Source organism: Agelaius phoeniceus, chromosome 13, assembly GCF_051311805.1.
Source record: "Agelaius phoeniceus isolate bAgePho1 chromosome 13, bAgePho1.hap1, whole genome shotgun sequence".
Taxonomy (NCBI): domain Eukaryota; kingdom Metazoa; phylum Chordata; class Aves; order Passeriformes; family Icteridae; genus Agelaius; species Agelaius phoeniceus.
The window spans coordinates 17,619,471-17,639,427 of record NC_135277.1 but is presented as its reverse complement, the minus strand read 5'-3'; the positions used below and the strand labels follow the sequence as shown (position 1 = coordinate 17,639,427).

Below are 19,957 nucleotides of genomic sequence, written 5' to 3'. Positions count from 1 at the left end.
CATGAGATGAGGTCCCAGGAACCCCCAAAGTGCCCTTGGAAGGGGTTCCCTGTGAGAGAAGCTCCCAGGAACCCCAAAGAGGAGCCCTTGGAAGGGGCTCCCCAAAGGAGGAGCTCAGGAACCCCCAAAGTGCCCTTGGAAGGAGCTCCCAGGAACCCTCAAAATGGAGCCCTTGGAAGGGGTTCCCTGTAGGAGGAGCTCCCAGGAACCCCAAAGTGCCCTTGGAAGGGGTTCCCTGTGAGAGAAGCTCCCAGGAACCCCCAAAGTGGAGCCCTTGGAAGGGGTTCCCTTTGGGAGGAGCTCCCAGGAACCCCAAAATTGAGCCCCTTGGAAGGGGTTCCTCTAGAAGGGGCTCCCATGGCTCAGTAGCTGCTGTTTCAAGGAGCATTTCCTGGACTGCTTTTGGAATTTGCTGCCTTTTCAATTTCATTGGCTGAAATTGATCTTTGCTGAATATATCTTTGCTGAATATATCAGGAAAAATTAATACAGAACTCATCTTTTTCTAGCTGACTTATTACTTTGCAGGGTTTTCTTTTTCATCTCTTCCCTTTAAAGGAAAGAATGCCAAGCTTTTCTTTTCTTCCAGGTTGTTCTCATCAGATTTCTCTGAATTCACTTTACTCTCAAGTGTAGAAGTAGCCCAAGTAACTAAAATTGGAATATTTTTAGACTCAGGTAACCTACAATGGCCATTTATATTATTTTTAGTGCCTGTCTCCACCCTGTGCTCCCTCAATCCCTGTTCTCTTTTCATCCCCTCCAGCAGAGGAGCAGAAGGGAAGAAGTTCTGGAGAAGCATCTTCTATGGAAAAGCTTCACTACAAAACACAAATGGAGCTGCTTTGTGTACTCACTCATGTTTACTCTGCTTGGTTCTTGTTCAGTTAAAGGAAACTCAGTCCTGGGGGAATTCAAAACCTGCTCAGTGCACCTGCCTTGCCCTCCATGGTCTGGATCATTCTCCAATCCAAGCTGATTTAATGACACCTCATTGCTGTGAACCCCCAGGCCAGCAGCAGGGAAATTTGCCCCCATCAGAAAAAGCAAAGATGATGGCAGCAGTACTGAGAAATGTCCAGGGGGATGAGGTGCCCAAGGATGGCAGCACGGAGCACTCCTTACAGCCCCCAGCAGCTGCCACGGCCCAGCCTCCCCCTCAGCACCTCTGGGGGTCATTCACAGACATTCTGGGGGGTTCCAGCCCTGAGCCTTGCAGAGCCACCCTGGCTGTGCCTCCAGGGGCTCCAGGCTGTGCCCACGGGGCTGCACCTGCCCTGAACACAGGGGAGGGCTGCACTGAGCCCTGGGGATGTGGAGAACTCCCTGCTCCACCCTGGCACTGCCTGCATCTGCCCTGAACACAGAGGAGAGCTGCTCTGAGCCCTGGGGATGTGGAGAACTCCCTGCTCCTGCCTGCACCTGCCCTGAACACAGGGGAGGGCTGCTCTGAGCCCTGGGGATGTGGAGAACTCCCTGCTCCACCCTGGCACTGCCTGCACCTGCCCTGAACACAGGGAAGGGCTGCACTGAGCCCTGGGGATGTGGAGAACTCCCTGCTCCACCCTGGCACTGCCTGCACCTGCCCTGAACACAGGGACGGGCTGCACTGAGCCCTGGGGATGTGGAGAACTCCCCGCTCCACCCTGGCACTGCCTGCACCTGCCCTGAACACAGGGAAGGGCTGCACTGAGCCCTGGGGATGTGGAGAACTCCCTGCTCCACCCTGGCACTGCCTGCACCTGCCCTGAACACAGGGACGGGCTGCACTGAGCCCTGGGGATGTGGAGAACTCCCCGCTCCACCCTGGCACTGCCTGCACCTGCCCTGAACACAGGGAAGGGCTGCACTGAGCCCTGGGGATGTGGAGAACTCCCTGCTCCACCCTGGCACTGCCTGCAGCACTGGCTGAAACCAGCAGCAGATTTGGGAGGGCTCAGGGTCCCAGGGAATCACTGCTGGCTGCAGCACTGGCTCACAGGAGCAGCAGCAGCAGCAGCAGTGGATGTGGGAGGGCTCAGGGTCCCAGGGCTGCAGCATTGGTTCACAGCAGCAGCAGCAGCAGTGGATTTGGGAGGGCTCAGGGTCTCAGGGAATCACCCCTGGCTGCAGCACTGGCTCACAGCAGCAGCAGCAGCAGCAGCAGCAGTGGATTTTGGAGGTCTCAGGGAATCACTGCTGGCTGCAGCACTGGCTCACAGCAGCAGTGCATTTGGGAGGGCTCAGGCAATCACTCCTGGCTCACAGCAGTGAATTTGGGAGGGCTCAGGGTCCCAGGGTTGCAGCACTGGCTCACAGCAGTGCATTTGGAGGGCTCAAGGAATCACTCCTGGCTCACAGCAGTGCATTTGGGAGGGCTCAGGGAATCACTCCTGGCTCACAGCAGTGCATTTGGAGGGCTCAGGGAATCACTCCTGCCTGCAGCACTGGCTCACAGCAGTGGATTTGGAGGGCTCAGGGTCTCAGGAAATCACTGCTGCTGACCCCAGTGCTGAGCTCTCCAGAGCTGTGCTAAGGACAGCACCCAGCCCATTCCCTGGTGTCCTGCACGTGGCAGGGGGGTGGAACTGGAGGATCTTTAAGGCCCTGTCCAACCTAAGGGTTCTGTGATTCCATCATTCCATGAAGGCTGTGGGCTGCTCCATGTCTGGGTTTGTACTGACACCCTGCAGATCTCACACAAGCTGGGACTCCAGGAGAGGTTCAGACCCACAGCAGGAATTGAGGAAAGCTGACATTGCCTTTTCTCCCCCCAAAAAATCCTACTGGAGTGGTCAAACTGCAGCAGGGCTGGATCTGTGCCCTTGAGAGCAAATCCTGCTGGCAGAGGGATGCAGAAGGCAGCAGTGCAGGGCTCCAGTGCTTTGCATTCCCCTAATATGGGTGTCTTCTCCAAGAGCCCTTCCAGCCCAAGGTGGGTTATAATTCAGTGTCACATGGTTACGAATGAAGGTGGATCCCTGACCCCAGAAAGCTTTGGCAGGGCAGGAAATGGGAGCAGCTGCACCCTATGGGACCAGGCAAGGGAAGCAGGGACACCTCCTAAGCAGCACTAAGGGAAAGCTTTGGCACTCAGTGATTTCCTGTTTCAAATAACACCACAAGTTCTTTCTTTGCACTTAAGGTGCTCTCCCCTCCACAAATGGAACCAGGATTAAGCTGCACGTGAGGAGTTCTGCCAAAGCAACACACAGGGTGAGCAAGTTGGGCTCTTCCAAAAGCCAGAACTTCGGGGTTTCTCAGCAGCCTGTGAAGGCTCTGAACATCAAAAAACCAAGGGTAAACTGAGCATGGGATGAGGCAAATGCAGGGCACTGAACTTGACCTCTTCAGATTTCCAAGCCTGGATGGGAGACCCCAGGTGTGAGTCTGCCCTGACAGTTTAGGGCTCAGAACCCTGAGATCCCAGCTCTGTGTCCCATAGCCTTGAAACTCCAAAGAATGTAAAAGTTTGTGTCCTTCCACTAAACCTGGATTCACAGCACCATCATCTCCCAGAGTTTAGTGTCCATGGTAGTGAGACCTGGGAATTCAGTGAAGATTCTCTCCTTGACCACCTAGACCTGGAGACTTCCTGCAGGGAATTTGCTTGGAAGCACATGGATGGGTGTGGGCACTCCCAAGGGCAGCACACAAAATAATCTGAGGGATGAAATTGCACAGCCCCAGTGGGAAGACTGAAAATGGAGTCAGGAACAGATGTCTGATATCCCAGTTATTAGTCTGGATCTCCCTAAACCACCAGGAACCTCAGGCTCTGGAAGGACTGGAGTGGTGTTCAGATGTTTAATGAGTGATTGGTGTTTGAGGCTGAGCTCTGTAGCTCCCTAGCACAGAGACAAGAGATGATCTGAACATCAGGATTTCATTATGGACTCCAGCTGTGCTCCAGATATCATGGAGGATATCATGGAGTTAGACAAGACAAAGAAATCTGTGATTTTCTCTTCTTCAGATCTGCTGGATGATGAAAGGGAGGTGAGGAAGGAAGTTGAGGAACATGAGGGATGAGGTGAAGGGGCTGGAGCAGAATGTATTAGGATGCAATCAGAGAAAACCCTAAACTGAACCTCAAGGAAAAAAAAAAAACTGACTGGAAAGGTCTTTATCCCATCTCTGGCAGTGCCCAAGGCCAGGCTGGACAGGGCTTGGAGCAGCTGGATAATGGAGGATGTCCCTGGCCATGGCAGGAGGTGCAATGAGATGAGCCTTAAGGTCCCAAACCAGCCTGGAATTCCATGATTCCATGACCCTGCTAAAGGAAAGGCAGGAGCCCACACATTTGGGGCACTGGGGAGCACAGGAGGCTCCTGTGGGCAGCTGTGGCTGCAGCTGGATCTGCCCAAGCCAGCACGTCCTGGCTGTGACTCAGTGCAGCCAAGGTGACCTGGCAAGCCTGGCAAAGTCCCCAGGGAAGGCCAGCAGGGCTGTGCTGGGGGCCAGCCCCACACCCCCCCACGGGCAGGATGTCCTGCTCTCAGAGGATCTCCAGGAAGCAGCAGGATCTCTCCTGCCATCCCAGGGAGTGTGGCCATGTCCTTGCTGTGGGAGCTGAACCTGGCACAGCTCCCAGTGCAGCCAGCAGGGCCCAGGGGAGGGCACAGCTTTGCTGTCCCACTCCCAGGAGGCTCCAAGGACTGGGACACTGCTGTCCTGGCAGGGTCACCTCGCAGGTGGGGACCCCACCTGGTGACTCCACCTGAGCCAGGCACCACCCACCCTCATGGGGCTGTCCCAGGCTCTTCCCCACTCCTCCCTGGCCCCGTGTCCTGTCACTTCTCTGCTGCCAGGGCTGGCATCTGAAGCTGGCAGCTGCCTCCCATCCATCAGCACATCCCCTGCTCCGTGCCAGCTGTCAATGAAGCTGGCACAGGGGTGCAGCCTTCCCACCTTCCTGGCTCCACAGAGCATGGAAGCAGCAGCCTTGGGCAAGGGGCTGTTGGCTGGGAGGCACAGGGAGCTCTGCAGCAGCTGCAGACCAGAGCTGATGGCAGCAGGGAGAAGCCCCTGTGTGGGGTGCTGATGTCCAGCTCTCCTGCTGAGGAAATGCCTTGCCTGGGGTAAAATATTCCCCAGCCCTTTGGGCTTTCTCCTTCAGTCACTGTGGAAACAGCTTCTCCCCAGTTCCCAACCAGCAGAGGGAGTTCTGGGGTGGCACCCAACAGCTCACATCTCCCCCAGTAGGGAGGGAGCACAAGGGAGCACAGGCAGGCAAATTTTGTTCTCCAAATGACCAGAAAAATTGCTGGCTAATCAAAACAGGCACTGCCTCACTGATTGTAGCTCCAGCTCCTCTCCCCTCCCAATCCCCCATTAGCTGATCAGGGTCAACTGCTGGGCTCTGCAGCTCTGCCCCTGTGCCTGCAGAGGTGGGGAGGGAAGGCTGGAGCTGCAGCACATCCTGGGGACCCGTTCCTCAGGCAAGAAGGGGCAGAGCCCTCCAGCACTGCCACCCTGGGGAGCTCCTGGAGCCCAGGCTGTGCTGGCACCAGGAGCAGGAGCTGTGCAGGGGCTGTGACCTGTGTGAGGTCCCTGCTCTGTGATGTCACTGACACCCAGAGGGACAGAGATCAGCCCGGTTTCCTGCAGTGCTGGGGAAGCTCCAGGAGCAGCAGGGATCCCTGGGCTGGCTGTGCAGCTGCACAGGGGCTGGGAGCAGGGTCCAGCCAGCTCCCAGTGCCAGCAGCTGCAGGTGCCCAGCCAGCACTCCGTGCAGCAGGCCAGGCTGAAGGCTGCAGATAAGGGGGCAGTGCTCTGAGATAAGGCTCCTTCCAAAGGCTCCTGCAGGAGTTTGCTGCGTGCTGTGGCTCAGGGAGGGGAGGAGGGAGAGCCTAAAGGCCAGAGGAACATGTACCAGCCTGGCTCCACACCTCACTGCCTGCATTCCCAGCACTCCCAGCCAGCCAGGATGGAACTGAAGGGTTTTTTCCATCTTCCCAAAGTGGGCTGTGTTCTTCCTTCCCTGCCAGCTGCTCAAATGACCTTGAAGATGAAAAGGAGAGGGGTAAAAAATCTGTATATGAGAAGCATCATCCCTGTGTGCTTGTACCTCATGTCCAGCAATGTTCCTGCCATGCATGGGACATGAGAGGAGATCCAGGGAGGACCCCTCAGATTCCCTGCAGTGGAGCTGCACTCTTCCCACCACATCATGGGCTGAACTGCTGCATGGACAGCCCAAAAAACGTGACAAATATTGCTGCTTGGAATATCTGACAGCAGCCCCTGAAGATCAAACATTCCCTGCCAGGACAGACAGGGGGATGCCTCAGGCCTTGCCCAGCTCTCCCTCCTCCTGCCTCCTTTCACAGGAGCCCCTCCATCCTGCTGCCCTCCCCTGCTGCTTCCCTTTCCCATTCCAGAGCTGCACTGGGGCTGCTTTATGCTCAACACAAAATACCAACGTGTCTTTCAAGTCTGGAGGGAAGAGAGCTGAAGTGGAAATTCTTATCTGTCTTTCCCACCAGCCTGAGGTGATTTATCAGCTGAAGAGGCTCCTGGTGGGATGTCTGTGACTGCTGGCAGGGAACAGACCTGGGCAGGGAGCTTGGAGTGCAGAGGGACAAGGCTCATCCCCATTCCTGTGGGAAGGAACACTGGAGAAGCAATGATGAACCACCCTGGATCAGGGATTTTGCACTTGAATAATGAATTTTTCTCCTCTTTCCAAAGGACAGCCCTTGTCATCCTTCCTGTGCATTCAAGAGTAGATGGGAAGGAGAGGAAGGTGCTTGCTCCACTTTGGACCTCCCTTGGATGCTCCAGCACAGGGCAGGGACACAGGGAGATCCAGGGAGAGGCTCACAACACCCAGAGCTCAGCAGTGCCTTAATTTACTCCAAACCACCAGAGGAACATCCCCTCCAGCTGGGCACAGGGCCTGACAGAAGCCTCTGGACTTTGGCTACCCCAAGTTTGTGTCATGAACTGCACAATTCCAGCCTAATTCCCTGCAGCCTCAGCAAGAGGCACACAGTTGGGATAAAGTGTGATTAGTGGCTGTTTGGGTGATGCACACTGGAGAGGAGGAGGCTAATCAGCCCTATTCCAGGGACAGCCTCTCCAAACTGGGCTGCATGGAGCAAATCAAGAGGAATTAACACCCGGCACTTTGCTGGGTGAAAAAAATATATAAATGAAGAAAAAACAAACACAGCTGCTGCGTCTTAACTGCTCTCCACCCTCTCCAGGGAGTTGAGGAAAAGCAGGCCTGTCAGCTCCTTTAAGGGACATTATCCTCACAGTTTCTCTCCTGTGTTTACAAGGAAGCAGGGCTGCTGCTTGTTGGAGTGCTTGTCAGGGCCAGCACAGAGAGAGGCTCTCCCTAAGTTCAGCCTCTGGAGCTCCTCCATGCTGGGGCAGAGCTCAGGTGGTGCCAGGGGAGGGATCCCTGCTCCCAGGCTCTGCTCTCTTCAGCCATCCTCAGCTCCTGACTCACCCCTTGCCTCAAGATCTGCCCTCAGACCAGCCTCCTTCTGCTCCAACACACACAGGCTCTGATTGCTTCTTGATGACCCATCCTGGCTGGACCCAAAGCTCAGAAACACCCTCCCCCAGTTCCTGCCTCTCTCCAAAGCCCCAGGAGCTGGACACCCAGAGAAACCACCACCCCACCCTCCCTCTGCTCGTGTCCCCTCATGACCCCAAGCCCACTGGATACATCCCAGACTGATGGGGCTGAGATAAAGATTGGAATGTCCCAGCCAGGGCTGGGCTCTGTTCCCATTGAGGAGTGAACAGTGTCCCCAGCCCTGGGGACAGGGCACCCTGCAGAGAGGTGTGTTGGTGTCACAGAGTGCCTGGTGGCTCCCTGGGAGGTGAATGAGCTGCAGCTGATACCTGTGAGGTGCCTGCATTCCATGGCAGGGGACATGGTGGCACTCCAGAAGTGTGGCTCAGCCCACAGAAGGGAGCCAGCAGAATTCTGCTGTTGCTGTTTTCAGATCACATCTCTCTCTTTCCAGCTGTCACAAAGGCAGAATGCTCCCCCTGATGAGGCCTTCCCTCATTCCTGGCTTCTCCCTCATAAATACTGGATGAGCAAATGGCAGAGACACCACGAGCAGCAGCAGCTCAGCAGGGACAGGACCCTGCACTGTCACTGACACTCCCTGTGTGTGCTGCCACCATGCCAGCAGTGCCAGGGCTTGGACAGGGGGCATGCCCATGAGAAGCAGGGCAGTTACCATGGCCATGAGAAGCAGGGCAGTGACCATGGCCATGAGAAGCAGGGCAGTGACCATGGCCATGGCCATGAGGAGCAGGGCAGTGACCATGGACATGAGAAGCAGGGCAGTGACCATGGCCATGAGAAGCAGGGCAGTGACCATGGACATGAGGAGCAGGGCAGTGACCATGACCATGGCCATGAGAAGCAGGGCAGTGACCATGGCCATGAGAAGCAGGGCAGTGACCATGGCCATGAGAAGCAGGGCAGTGACCATGGACATGAGGAGCAGGGCAGTGACCATGACCATGGCCATGAGGAGCAGGGCAGTGACCATGGCCATGAGAAGCAGGGCAGTGACCATGGCCATGAGAAGCAGGGCAGTGACCATGGGCATGAGAGGCAGGGCAGTTACCATGGCCATGAGAAGCAGGGCAGTGACCATGCCCATGGCCATGAGGAGCAGGGCAGTGACCATGGCCATGAGAAGCAGGGCAGTGACCATGGCCATGGCCATGAGAAGCAGGGCAGTGACCATGGCCATGAGAAGCAGGGCAGTGACCATGGCCATGGCCATGAGAAGCAGGGCAGTGGCCATGGCCATGAGGAGCAGGGCAGTGACCATGGCCATGAGGAGCAGGGCAGTGACCATGGCCATGAGAAGCAGGGCAGTGCCCATGGCCATGGCCATGAGGAGCAGGGCAGTGACCATGGCCATGAGGAGCAGGGCAGTGACCATGACCATGGCCATGAGAAGCAGGGCAGTGCCCATGGCCATGGCCATGAGAAGCAGGGCAGTGACCATGACCATGGCCATGAGAAGCAGGGCAGTGACCATGGCCATGAGAAGCAGGGCAGTGCCCATGGCCATGGCCATGAGAAGAAGGCAGTTACCATGGCCATGGCCATGAGAAGCAGGGCAGTGACCATGGCCATGGCCATGAGGAGCAGGGCAATTACCAGGGCCATGAGAAGCAGGGCAGTGACCATGGCCATGAGAAGCAGGGCAGTGACCATGGCCATGAGGAGCAGGGCAGTGACCATGGCCATGAGAGGCAGGGCAGTGACCATGGCCATGAGGAGCAGGGCAGTGACCATGGCCATGAGAAGCAGGGCAGTGACCATGGCCATGAGAAGCAGGGCAGTGACCATGGCCATGCCCATGAGGAGCAGGGCAGTGACCATGGCCATGAGAAGCAGGGCAGTGACCATGGCCATGCCCATGAGGAGCAGGGCAGTGACCATGGCCATGGCCATGAGGAGCAGGGCAGTGACCATGGCCATGAGGGAGCAGGGCAGGGACCATGGCCATGAGGGAGCAGGGCAGGGACCTGCTCTCTCCAATTCTATGGCACGTTCTTGTTGGGGAGCTTCTGCACAAGCTCTGGCAGCTGCTGCTCTGCAGGAATTCTGGCTTGGGAAGGGAAGGAGACGCAGGGGAGGAACAGGTACCAAAATGTCAGGACCCAGGACATTGCTCTGGCTGCCCTGGGTGATTCCAGACCCTGGCAGGGGGCTCAGAGACCTTGGCACAGAGTCAAAACCACCTGTGCCTTGGATTTTAGCCCATGGAAACAATTCCCAACTTTGTGTGAGATTTACAAGCCACAAGAGTTGGAGTAGAATGATGGTGAATTTGTCACAGGGTGAAAAAGTAGAATTTTGGGTGTTTTAGAATGGGGGTTCAAGAGGCAAGATGAAGGAATCTGGGCATGTCCTGTCCTTCTTCTTCTTGTCCTCCATCTTCTGCTGTGATGGTTTAGATTGGTTTAGATTTTGGATTGGTTTAGAGTAAAGACAGAGTGTCCAACATAGGTGATAGGGATTGGAAAATCATTGTAAATAAAGTACAGGTAGTTCTTAGTATAAAAAGCCAACACCACCCCAAGGGCAGGGACTGTGCCACAACCCAACCTGCTGGACAGATCTCAGCAGGTCAGAGAAAGAATGGAACAGATAAGAGAAAATAAACAAGAGAAGCAGAACCTACAAATCTTGACTTCTTCAGTCATGGGGCTGGGAAAAAAAACTTTCTAATACCTTGGGGGTCATCTCAACCACAGAACCCTGAGACTAAAATACTCCTGCCCAGGTGGGAGCAGAGAGGGTGAGAGGCACTGGCACAACAGAGAACAGGGCCATGCACTCCTTGGAGTGGAAAAACTGGGGGGAAGATCAGCACTGTCAGAATCCTTCCCAGGTGAAGTGGTGCTTGGATGGAATTCATGAAAATGTGCTTGTATTGAAGTTCTAAATGCATTTCCAAGTCCTTTTCCAAGAAGGAAAATGATTCCATGCATTGCAAAGAGATTTCAGAAATATTTTCCATTCTAATGTGACTCTGGGAATGTGGAAATTGCCTCACTCTTTCCTCTAGTCCTTGGAGTATTCCTGCCTAAGCAAAAGTGGGAGAGGGAGGAGTTACAGCAGAAAATGAAGCTGAAAAATATGCCTCCTTATGAGAGAAGCAAGAATAAAATGTCATCTCTTAGCCCTGAAAAAGTTACCACATTGATTTCTGCTTCATAAAAATGAGGTTAAGTTGAATGCATTAAGCTGGCAAACTGGATAATTGCATGTCCTGAAACTGTCTCCCAAACAGCTCTTTTCACAGCAGGGCTCAGAAAATAACTTCATCAATGAGGCTGCTGCCCATTAAACCCTCACAACACCTCTCTGGGCCTGGCTCTTGTCCTTCCCAAGAAAGATTTCTCCTTCCTTCACCTCACACTGCTGTTTTCTTCCATTGCCACATTTCTGGCAAGGAGAAAAGTGGGTCAAAACCAAAGCTGAGCTCAGGGCTGGGGGTTTCTAAGTTTGGCCTCTGAGGGGTTTGGTGCCCTGTGGAAGAGCAGCCCTTCCCTTCCAGTGGAAGGGCAGGAGGAGCCCAGACCCTTCTGTGGGGCTGGCACTGAGCTCTGGTTGTTGAGACAGTCGTACCAAACAGAAGAACACCCTGTATTTAACAAGGCTTCTCTCTTTTTTGTCTTTTTATACCCTCTCACAAAGTTTATACCTATTCATTGACCACAATAAATCAACATCATTGGTTCATTGATGCAGGGTGGTCTCCACCACTGTTTTCCTCCAAAATCTAACTGCAGCCCCCTTGTTTATCTCTTCTTCTCCATTTCCATACCAATGGCTCTTGGTACAACTCCTTTCAGGGGCAAAGGCAACTCTTATCAGCTTCTCTTCTTCAACTCTGACTCACAGAGCAGCTGTGAGCCCCTTCCACACTGCTCACAGCACAGGAGATGTTCTGAGGGGACAGGAAGGAACTGACTTCAATGTCTCCTGGCAGAAAGCAGCTCCCCACTGCCCTGCTGCTCAAAATCCCCTTCTCCTCCACCAACCAATTTGGTTTTTGGCCATGGTGCTATGTGGGCCAAGCTCCTTCCTCATTGACACAACTCTCAGATCTGGCACGTTCCTCTCCAGCCCTGCCTTGCTGAACCCAGCCAGGGAGGCAGGGAAATGCTGCTCTCTTGGCTGTCTCATTAAAGTTCCCACTTGCTTTGAATGCAATCAATAATGCCTTCCTGGAAGAGGCTTTGAAGAGGAGCCATTCATCTGCACCCACTTGCCAGGGCTGATGTGCCTTAGACAAACTGGCCTCCAAGTCTGGGCTGAGCCTGGCAGAACACGACTCTGAGGGACAAAACAGAGCTGGCATTGGATCAGGAGCCCAAGTGGTGACAGGAATCTCTCTGTGGAAGGTTCAAAAGCTGCCTCAGCTGTCCCCAGCTGTCTTTGTGACTATCACAGATGATGTGAGGGCTGGGGGCACAGACACGCCCTGGGGTGCTCAGTTCCTGCTCCAGGGAGGGTGCAGCCCTTCCAGAGCTCTTCACAGTGCTCCTTCTGAGGGGGAAATCTGTGCTCCCACACACTTCAGGGAATGGGCACTGCCCTTGCTGCTTCCTGAGCTCACAGCATGGGCTGTGATTTAGAAGCTCCCTTTAACTGGAATGCAGCCCCCTGTCCCTGTTACAAACACAGCTCACAAAAGCTGCTGCCCTCTGCTCACCCTGGAGGGCTGTGTCCAGCTCTGGGCTCCTCAGGACAACAGGGACACAGAGCTCCAGAGCCTGCAGAGATGAGGAAGGGCCTGGAGCATCTCCCTGCCAAGGAGAGGCTGAGGGGGCTGGGGCTGCTCAGCCTGGAGAGGAGCCCCAGCTGAGAGGGGCCCTCAGCCCTGGGTGTCCCTGGGTGTCTCTGGGTGTCCCTCAGTGTCCCTGGGTGTCCCTGCCTGTCCATGGGTGTCCCTGGGTATCCCTGGGTGTCCCTGGATGGTCCTGCCTGTCCCTGGGTGTCCCTGGGTATCCCTCAGTGTCCCTGGGTGTCCCTGTCTGTCCCTGGGTGCAGGAAGGGGCAGAGCAGCCCCAGGCTCTGCTCCAGGCCCAGCAATGGCCCCAGAGCCGCAGGCAGGGACTGAGCCCAGGAGCTGCCCCTGCCCAGGAGGCAGAGCTGCTGCCCTGGGCAGTGCCCAGCCCTGAGCAGAGCCCAGAGAGGCTCTGGGGTTTCCTCCCTGGGGATATTCCAGAGCCCTCCCAACACAATCCTGTGCCCACTGTGTGACTCAGGGTAGGTGACAGCTCCTCAGCTGTGCCCTGTGTGCCAGCCCCAGGGCAGGCTGGGCCCGGGCTCCTGCAGGGCTGCAGCTGGAACAAACCCCATCAGTAAATCTCCATCAAACCTTGGGAAGTGACAGTGGCAGGAGGAGCCCTGGTGCCAGGCTGCAGCACATCCCTCTGTTATTGTAGCACAGCAGTGATAATGAAGGCTCCAAACACAATGGCCCGAGGCAAATGCCAGGCAGCTGGCACGGTGTGGGCACAGCACGATGTGGGCACGGAGCTGAGGCAGCTGGTGCTGGCAGGGCACAGGGGATGAGAGCTCCCCTGTGGCTCTAGGAACCCTGCACAGCCCCAGGCAGCAGGAAAGGGCAGACTGAGGGACCCTGGCACCCCTGACAGAGCTGGGCACAGCAGCAGCCTGTCATTGCCCTGCTCACCCCTGTCACTGGGCACTGCCCTGCAGGAGGGAGGCTTCAACCAACCCCACTGCTCTGCCCAGGGCAGTGCCCAGCTGGCTCTGCCACACGGGCACCCCTGTGCTGAGAACACACCAGGGCAAAGCATCCCTGAGACAGCAAATGGCTCCCACTGCCACAGCCTGGCTCTGAGCTCCTGCCCCACAGATGGCTCTGTGCCCTAATGCCAGAGCAGGTATCCTACAGACACACAGCTCTGGGCCCTAATATCAAACCCCACAGCAGGTATCCTACAGACACACAGCTCTGGGCCCTAATGCCAGAGCAGGTATCCTATAGACACACAGCTCTGTGCCCTAATGCCAGAGCAGGTATCCTACAGACACACAGCTCTGTGCCCTAATGCCAGAGCAGGTATCCTACAGACACACAGCTCTGGGCCCTAATGCCAGAGCAGGTATCCTACAGACACACAGCTCTGTGCCCTAATATCAAACCAGGTATCCTATAGACACACAGCTCTGTGCCCTAATGCCAGAGCAGGTATCCTATAGACACACAGCTCTGTGCCCTAATATCAAACCCCACAGCAGATACTCCTACAGACAGACAGACACTGTGCCCTAATCCCAAACCACACAGCAGGTATTCCTACAGACACTGTGTGCCTTAATCCCAAACCCCACAGCAGGTATCTTACAGACAGACAGACAGACAGACAGACACTGTGCCCCAATCCCAAAGCCCAGAGCAGGTATCCTACAGACAGACAGACAGACAGACACTGTGCCCTAATCCCAAAGCCCAGAGCAGGTATCCTACAGACAGACAGACACCGTGCCCCAATCCCAAAGCCCAGAGCAGGCATTCCCTGCTCACACCCTGCTGTTGACACAGGACCCATGAAGCCCTGCCAGGAGGTGAGTGTAAAAAAAAGAAAAGCTTTTTCCTTTTCATGGCAAGCCCCGTGGCTGCACAGCTATTCAAATATTTGCCTGGCTCCTTATAATTCATTAGAAGCCATTTTTGATGATATTCTCTTTGAAACTGTATTCCCAGGGCCCAGGTGAGGAGCTGAATTTCCATTAGAGCAGTAGAACTTCCTGCCAAAGAACAACTCCTCCAAAAAAACTTTTCTGGGTGTGTTTCTCCCCTCCCCAGGGCAGGGGATGGAGCAGGGGATGCCCATGGGCAGGAGAGGGAAAATTCAATGTACAGAATAAAGAACATCCATGTCCTTGTGCTGTCTGCTCTCTCTCCACTTGGGCTGCACAAGTGACAACAGTTCCATGTGAGAGGCTGTGGTACAATAATGAAAAACCTCTGACTGATATTCCAACAAGAGGGTTTGGCCATTTGTTTCAGTGCAGCCAGGATTTTCTCTGAGAGGCAAAGATGGCTCAAGTTTGGGGTCACTTTGTGCAGTGAGAATGGAAATTCCTGTATCTTGCAGTATGGTTTTCATAAGTTCCTGCAAGCACATTAAAGAAAGTGCTTAATAAGGCTTCAGAAATGAGGTAATGCAAATTAGGAAGAAGCCCAGCCCCCAGTCCCCCTCCTGGCCACACTGCTGGTGTTTGTTGAGTCTGATTTTACCCAAGCCTGGCCACAGGTTTTGATGAGTTGCTCTCCTGGGCCTGCCTTGCTGTTTAATGGGACAGAACTGCAAATCCTATTAAGAAAGGATCTGCTCAGCCCCTTGGAGCTGCCTGTGGCACAGGACCCTGCTGTGCTGGGAACAGTCACTGCCCAGCTCCTCCCCTCCCAGGATCCACTTACAGATCTGGCCAAAGATCCCATCCCACTCCCCTGTGTGGCAATCAGAGAAGCAGAAACTTCCACAGACACTGAAGGGTTTGATTTGCAGCCTTGAGAGAAGCTTGGATTGATGTAAAAATACAATACACAGACATTAAACAGAAAAATCATAAACTTATGTTTCTATAGCTGTAAGAATATGCTTTAAATAAGTGAGAAACTGCATTGATAAATGGTGAAGGGTTTCTAATGTAGGGGTGTGGTTGTATGGAATAAACTGATGTGGGAAATGGATTTGTAGAGAATTCTCAGGGCCTGACAGAAGTCTCACATATCTGTATGCACACCCTGAGATAAGAAATGCTGACTGAGAAATGCCATGGAATAGGACAGACATTGTGGAGAGAGAAATGGAACCAGAAACAAGTTTCAAAGGATGGCCTTGCAAGTAAAAGCAGATACTTTGGAGAAACAGAAAGATGAAAGATGCATTTTAGATTATTGGCTTTAAAGCATTTCCAGCATGGTGTGACAAAAGCTGATAGGCCAAGAAATGCTTATAATGTGATTAGGAAATAGTTGGCTTCTGATTGTGGTGGTGTGAATTACAGCATCTGTATTGTGCCACCCTTCACATGAGACTGAAAATGGAATAAAAGTTTATAAAACACCTCTCAGCTGCCCCATCTCTGGGTCAGAAAAGGGCTTAATCCAACAAATTAGTGCCCTGTGTGAGGATTGAGCTCACAACCTTGAGAGTTTAGAAGTTATAACAGAAACATTTGTGTGCAAGTGAGACAGAAGCCTATTGGGTAAAAGTACCCACAGTGCAGCAGGTGATAGTTTAGAAAAGCAAAATAAACCTTGTGGCATCTATTCATTGGCTTAGAAAGTTCTGTATTGCCTTGTAACAAAGAACTTGTGACTACTTTGAGCTGTGGCCAGCTGCTTGCTCCTCTAAAATCTCACAGCCCCTGAGACTGATGTTTATCTGAGCCATAAATAGTTCTTAACCCCAAAATAGTCCCATCTCTTCATTATTAGGGGTGACAATGATACCCCAGGCCTCCAGCCACATTATTGTAATTGCATTTAGGAAAGGCTACAGATGGGTCAGAGAAACAAAGGGAATTAGCAAATCAAGGAGAATCACTTGGGAGCCATATTCTCCTGGCCTCTGGAAGCCCTTTCCTGGTCCTTCCACACAGCCCATCCAGCTTTGGGTCCTTTCTCTAAACAGCTGAAGCTTCTGAAAAGTGACATCATCTTTCAGAGGGTCTGATCTATGCCCAGTTGTTACTGGGAGTTGTCACTGGGACCTGAGAGGATGTATTCCCTCCCTCCTAAAGCTTCTCTGTAATATAGAAACTCAAGGGAAGAAAAGGACAGCACTCAGGCAAGTTTGCAAGGTTTCAATAACATAATAGCCTGAAAATCATCAAATTGTCCTTTGCTTCAGGTTTCAGCTGCAGAAACCAAAAGATGTATTTTTCTTCCTGAAAAAAATCTGAAAAATCCTCACTTATGATAGTATTGCCATTTTGATATATATCAAACCCAGATAGTTCCTTTCCTTCCCATCACAGTCCCTCCCACAGAGTCTGCAATCAAAACATTTTGGTTATCTTGCCCTATGTACTATTTGGAAACAGATTTATAGGAGCAGGATTGTGCTGTTGTTCCAATGAATGTTCCTAAGTCAAAATAGTTTGATATTGAATACAGATTACTGCACCCCAGCACCAACCACAGGGTAGATGCTGTGCATACAACAGGGAAAGCTCAGAAAATTGAGGGGGTTTTGACTCCCAGTCTGACCTGGATGGTTGATCCTGATTGAATCCATGGGTTCCATGGTGTTTCTGCTGTTTTTCTGTCTGTAGGATGAGGTCTGTAGGATGTTCATGTTTGGATCTCCTTTCCCTGGACACTCTCAGCTCAGCAGTGGGGAGACCCAACTCCCTAACCCTGGGACAGTGGGACAGTGGGACAGTGGGACAGTGGGACAGTGGGACAATGGGACAGTGGGACAATGGGACACCTGGCCCTGGGACTGTGTGCTGCAGGTGCAGGAACCCTGACCAAGCTGGTACCCCAAAGAAAGGCTGAGATAACAAGAGTTTCTCTGGGGGAGGACAAGGCCTGGCTGGAGCAGCCCTGTTTGCTCTGACCTGTGCTCCTGGCCTGGGGAACTCCAGGGAACACCACTGGGGCTGGTGATAGAGATTTGAGGCAAGGCAGAGCCCAGCCAGTGGGAGTGCAGCTGCCTACACTGCAATCAAGCTCCCAACTGCAGGGGAGACACGGCAGACACTTCAGAAAGATTCTATTTATACTCTGCCCTTCTGGTAAATTCATTCGTGGGACCACTCATGCAAAATGCATCATGCAAATGAAACTGCTACATTTGGAATTAAGCTTATTTTCATACTCCAGTGAACACGAGTGCCTTAGATTGTTTTTCTTGCCTTTTGCCTTCTTTTCCTCTTCAGGTTGTTTGCCCAGCTGTATCCCCAGAGCACCTCTCTGGGATCTGGGGAGGATGGCAGAGGCTGCAGGGACTTGCAGCCCCAGCTCTGGAGCCCAGAGAGTCCTGAGCAGCGCTGATGTGGAACTGATGAGAGCCTGGCTGCTTTACAGCACTGCAGCCCTGGAGAAGGCTGCTCCTGCTCACTGCAGCCTCGGAGATAAATTCATGCAGGGCATGGACAATTGCAGGGGAGTGAAGGGAGAGGCTGCTGGCAGCTTGGGAAGTGCCCCCTGATCCCTGCCCTCGCCCCAGCATCACAAGGAGCTGAGTGAGGAGGGCGCTGTGTGTGCTGCCCCTGCCTCCACGGGCAGGGACTGCCCCAGCTCAGTGCAGTGAGGGGTGCCCTGCCCTCACACAGTGCCATGGGATCCCTCTGGCCGTGCAGCTCTGCCCTGCACACACTCCCCTAGGGCACACACTCCTCTGCAGAGGCCCTGCACACCCTGCTCACATCTCCTTCCAGCTGATCTGCTCAGAAGCAAAGAGCTACAGAGACACTGCCAGCTGGTGAGGCATGGATAGGAGGGGGGGACCACAGGGACCAGACCTGCAGCACCCCCTCTCCCAGGTCCTCCTCCCTCTTGCACACCAGAGTAAGTCTGTCCAGCACTGTCTGTCCTGGCACTCCCAGATCAGCACTGATGGGTGCAGGGAGGAAAGATGAACGTGGCCTTTCAGACAGGCATCATCTGTAGGCACTTCAGAGGAAGAGAGCTGCCAGCGTGGCTGCAGGAGCACAACTCCCCTGCAAGGATGAAGCAGCACTCCCCCTCCCTGTCGCCCCTCTGCTTTGTGGCAGGCACTGCACCAATGACAGGGGATCACCCCTTCCCCCTGCCTCCCTCCCTGCTGTGAAGCTGGAGAAGCTCCCAGTGTCAAACTCTCTCCAGGAACTGCAGCCTGGGCCGAGCCCAGTCTGACACAGCCCGTGGTGTTCGCTGCTTGGGCTCTGCAGTGCACACAGAGTCTGCATTGCAGTCCCAAAGTGCAACCAGCACCAGCCCTGCCCTGCCCTGACAGCCCTGCCCCACCCTGGGGAGCCTGTGCCCCAGAGGGCACCCAGCTGTGCTGTGCCAGGGCCCAGGACAGCAGCACAGGAACAGCATCCCTGGAATGGCATCGGAGACAGAAGCTGGGAATGGATGCTCGGTCAAGCTACAAGAAGTGAGAGAGGGAAAAACACTGATCTGCTCCTGTCTTGTCATTTTCAAAACAAGTTCAGTAAAAAACAGCAAATACACTTCAGTTCTCTTCAAGCACCTCCTGGAAGGGAAGTCAAGGAGCAGGGGGAAGCAAGCAGGGAGCTGTGCACTGCTGTGGGTGCCTGTGAGTCTGTGGAGTGCCTGAGCCACCACCTCACCTCTGCTGAGCTGCTCGGATTAGAGGAGAGGGGACCAAAGCAACCACGGGACAGGCCAGCACACCTGGAGATGTCAGTGCCTGCTCAGCCCCTGACTCACTGACTCACCCCAGAAGGACACTTGTGCTTTGTTCATCTCTCTGTGCACTCCTGCCTGCACCACAGAGTGAATGAATATGAATTATAAACCTGAGGGCTGGGGCTGCCTCTCCTCAGCACCTGTCCAGTGTCATCCCAGAGCTCAATGAGGCTCTGCTCTGCTCTAAGTGAAGCCCTCACAAATGGTAACACCACAAGGATGAAGCCTGAGATTTGTGAAGCATGCCCCAGTGCTCCCTCTCCCTGTGAGTGTGGGCTGCTTGGAGGAGGGAAGGGCTCAGCTCTGTCATGAATTAGTGTTGTGACAGCTCGCTGCAATCGAGCCATGACTTGCATGGCTGCTTCCCCTTCACATTCCCAGGAGCATGCCCTGCATTAGATCATGCTCTGCAGCAGGCTCTGCTCCAAAGCACAACACAAAGTATGGGGACGAAGATGAAATTGCCCTGACCAGCTTTCCTTGGCCTGAAAATATGCTCCTGACATGTGGAGAGAGATGCAGGGAGCTTTCTCTCTGCTTTGGAGAGCACGGAGACAGGAGAAAAACAGCTGATTTTCAAGCTACTTGCAAGGTTGTGGCTTCACCCACATTATTCCTGACAACTCACCCTGCACCCTGGAATTCCCCCTGGGAGCAGCACAGGGTCCTGGGCTTGGGGGGATCTTGCTTTTCATCAGACCTTTGTCTGCAGATTGCCCTTCCTTCCTTTTTCCCTTAGCATAGTGTCAGAGAATATAGAAAGCAAGAGGGCTCTAACACATGCCCATGCTTATCTCTTCATTCAAGAGATAAGCACAGAGAAGCAGCAGATGGCAAACAGATGCCACAGGTTCTGCAAATCAGCTGTCTCCAGCCCTTTCCTCAGAGCTGCTCCTGGACCTTTGGGGGCACTGAGAGGGCAAGCCCTTGCTGTCTGGCTGATTGCTCTGCTCACCAGCTCCACAGTTCCTGCAAGGGGCCCACCTGTGCCCACCCTCCTGCCAGCCCACCCAGCATCATCCATGTGGATGCCGATCCCAGAGCCCACAGCACCAACAAGCTGCAGA

At 54.0% G+C, this 19,957-nt stretch overlaps 1 protein-coding gene across 1 annotated transcript in view; it reads right to left on the bottom strand.

The window, feature by feature from the left end:
* Positions 1 to 19,957, bottom strand: part of HCN4 (hyperpolarization activated cyclic nucleotide gated potassium channel 4) — a 110,218-nt gene that overhangs the window by 58,865 nt on the left and 31,396 nt on the right. The gene's annotated exons all lie outside the window — the stretch shown is intronic.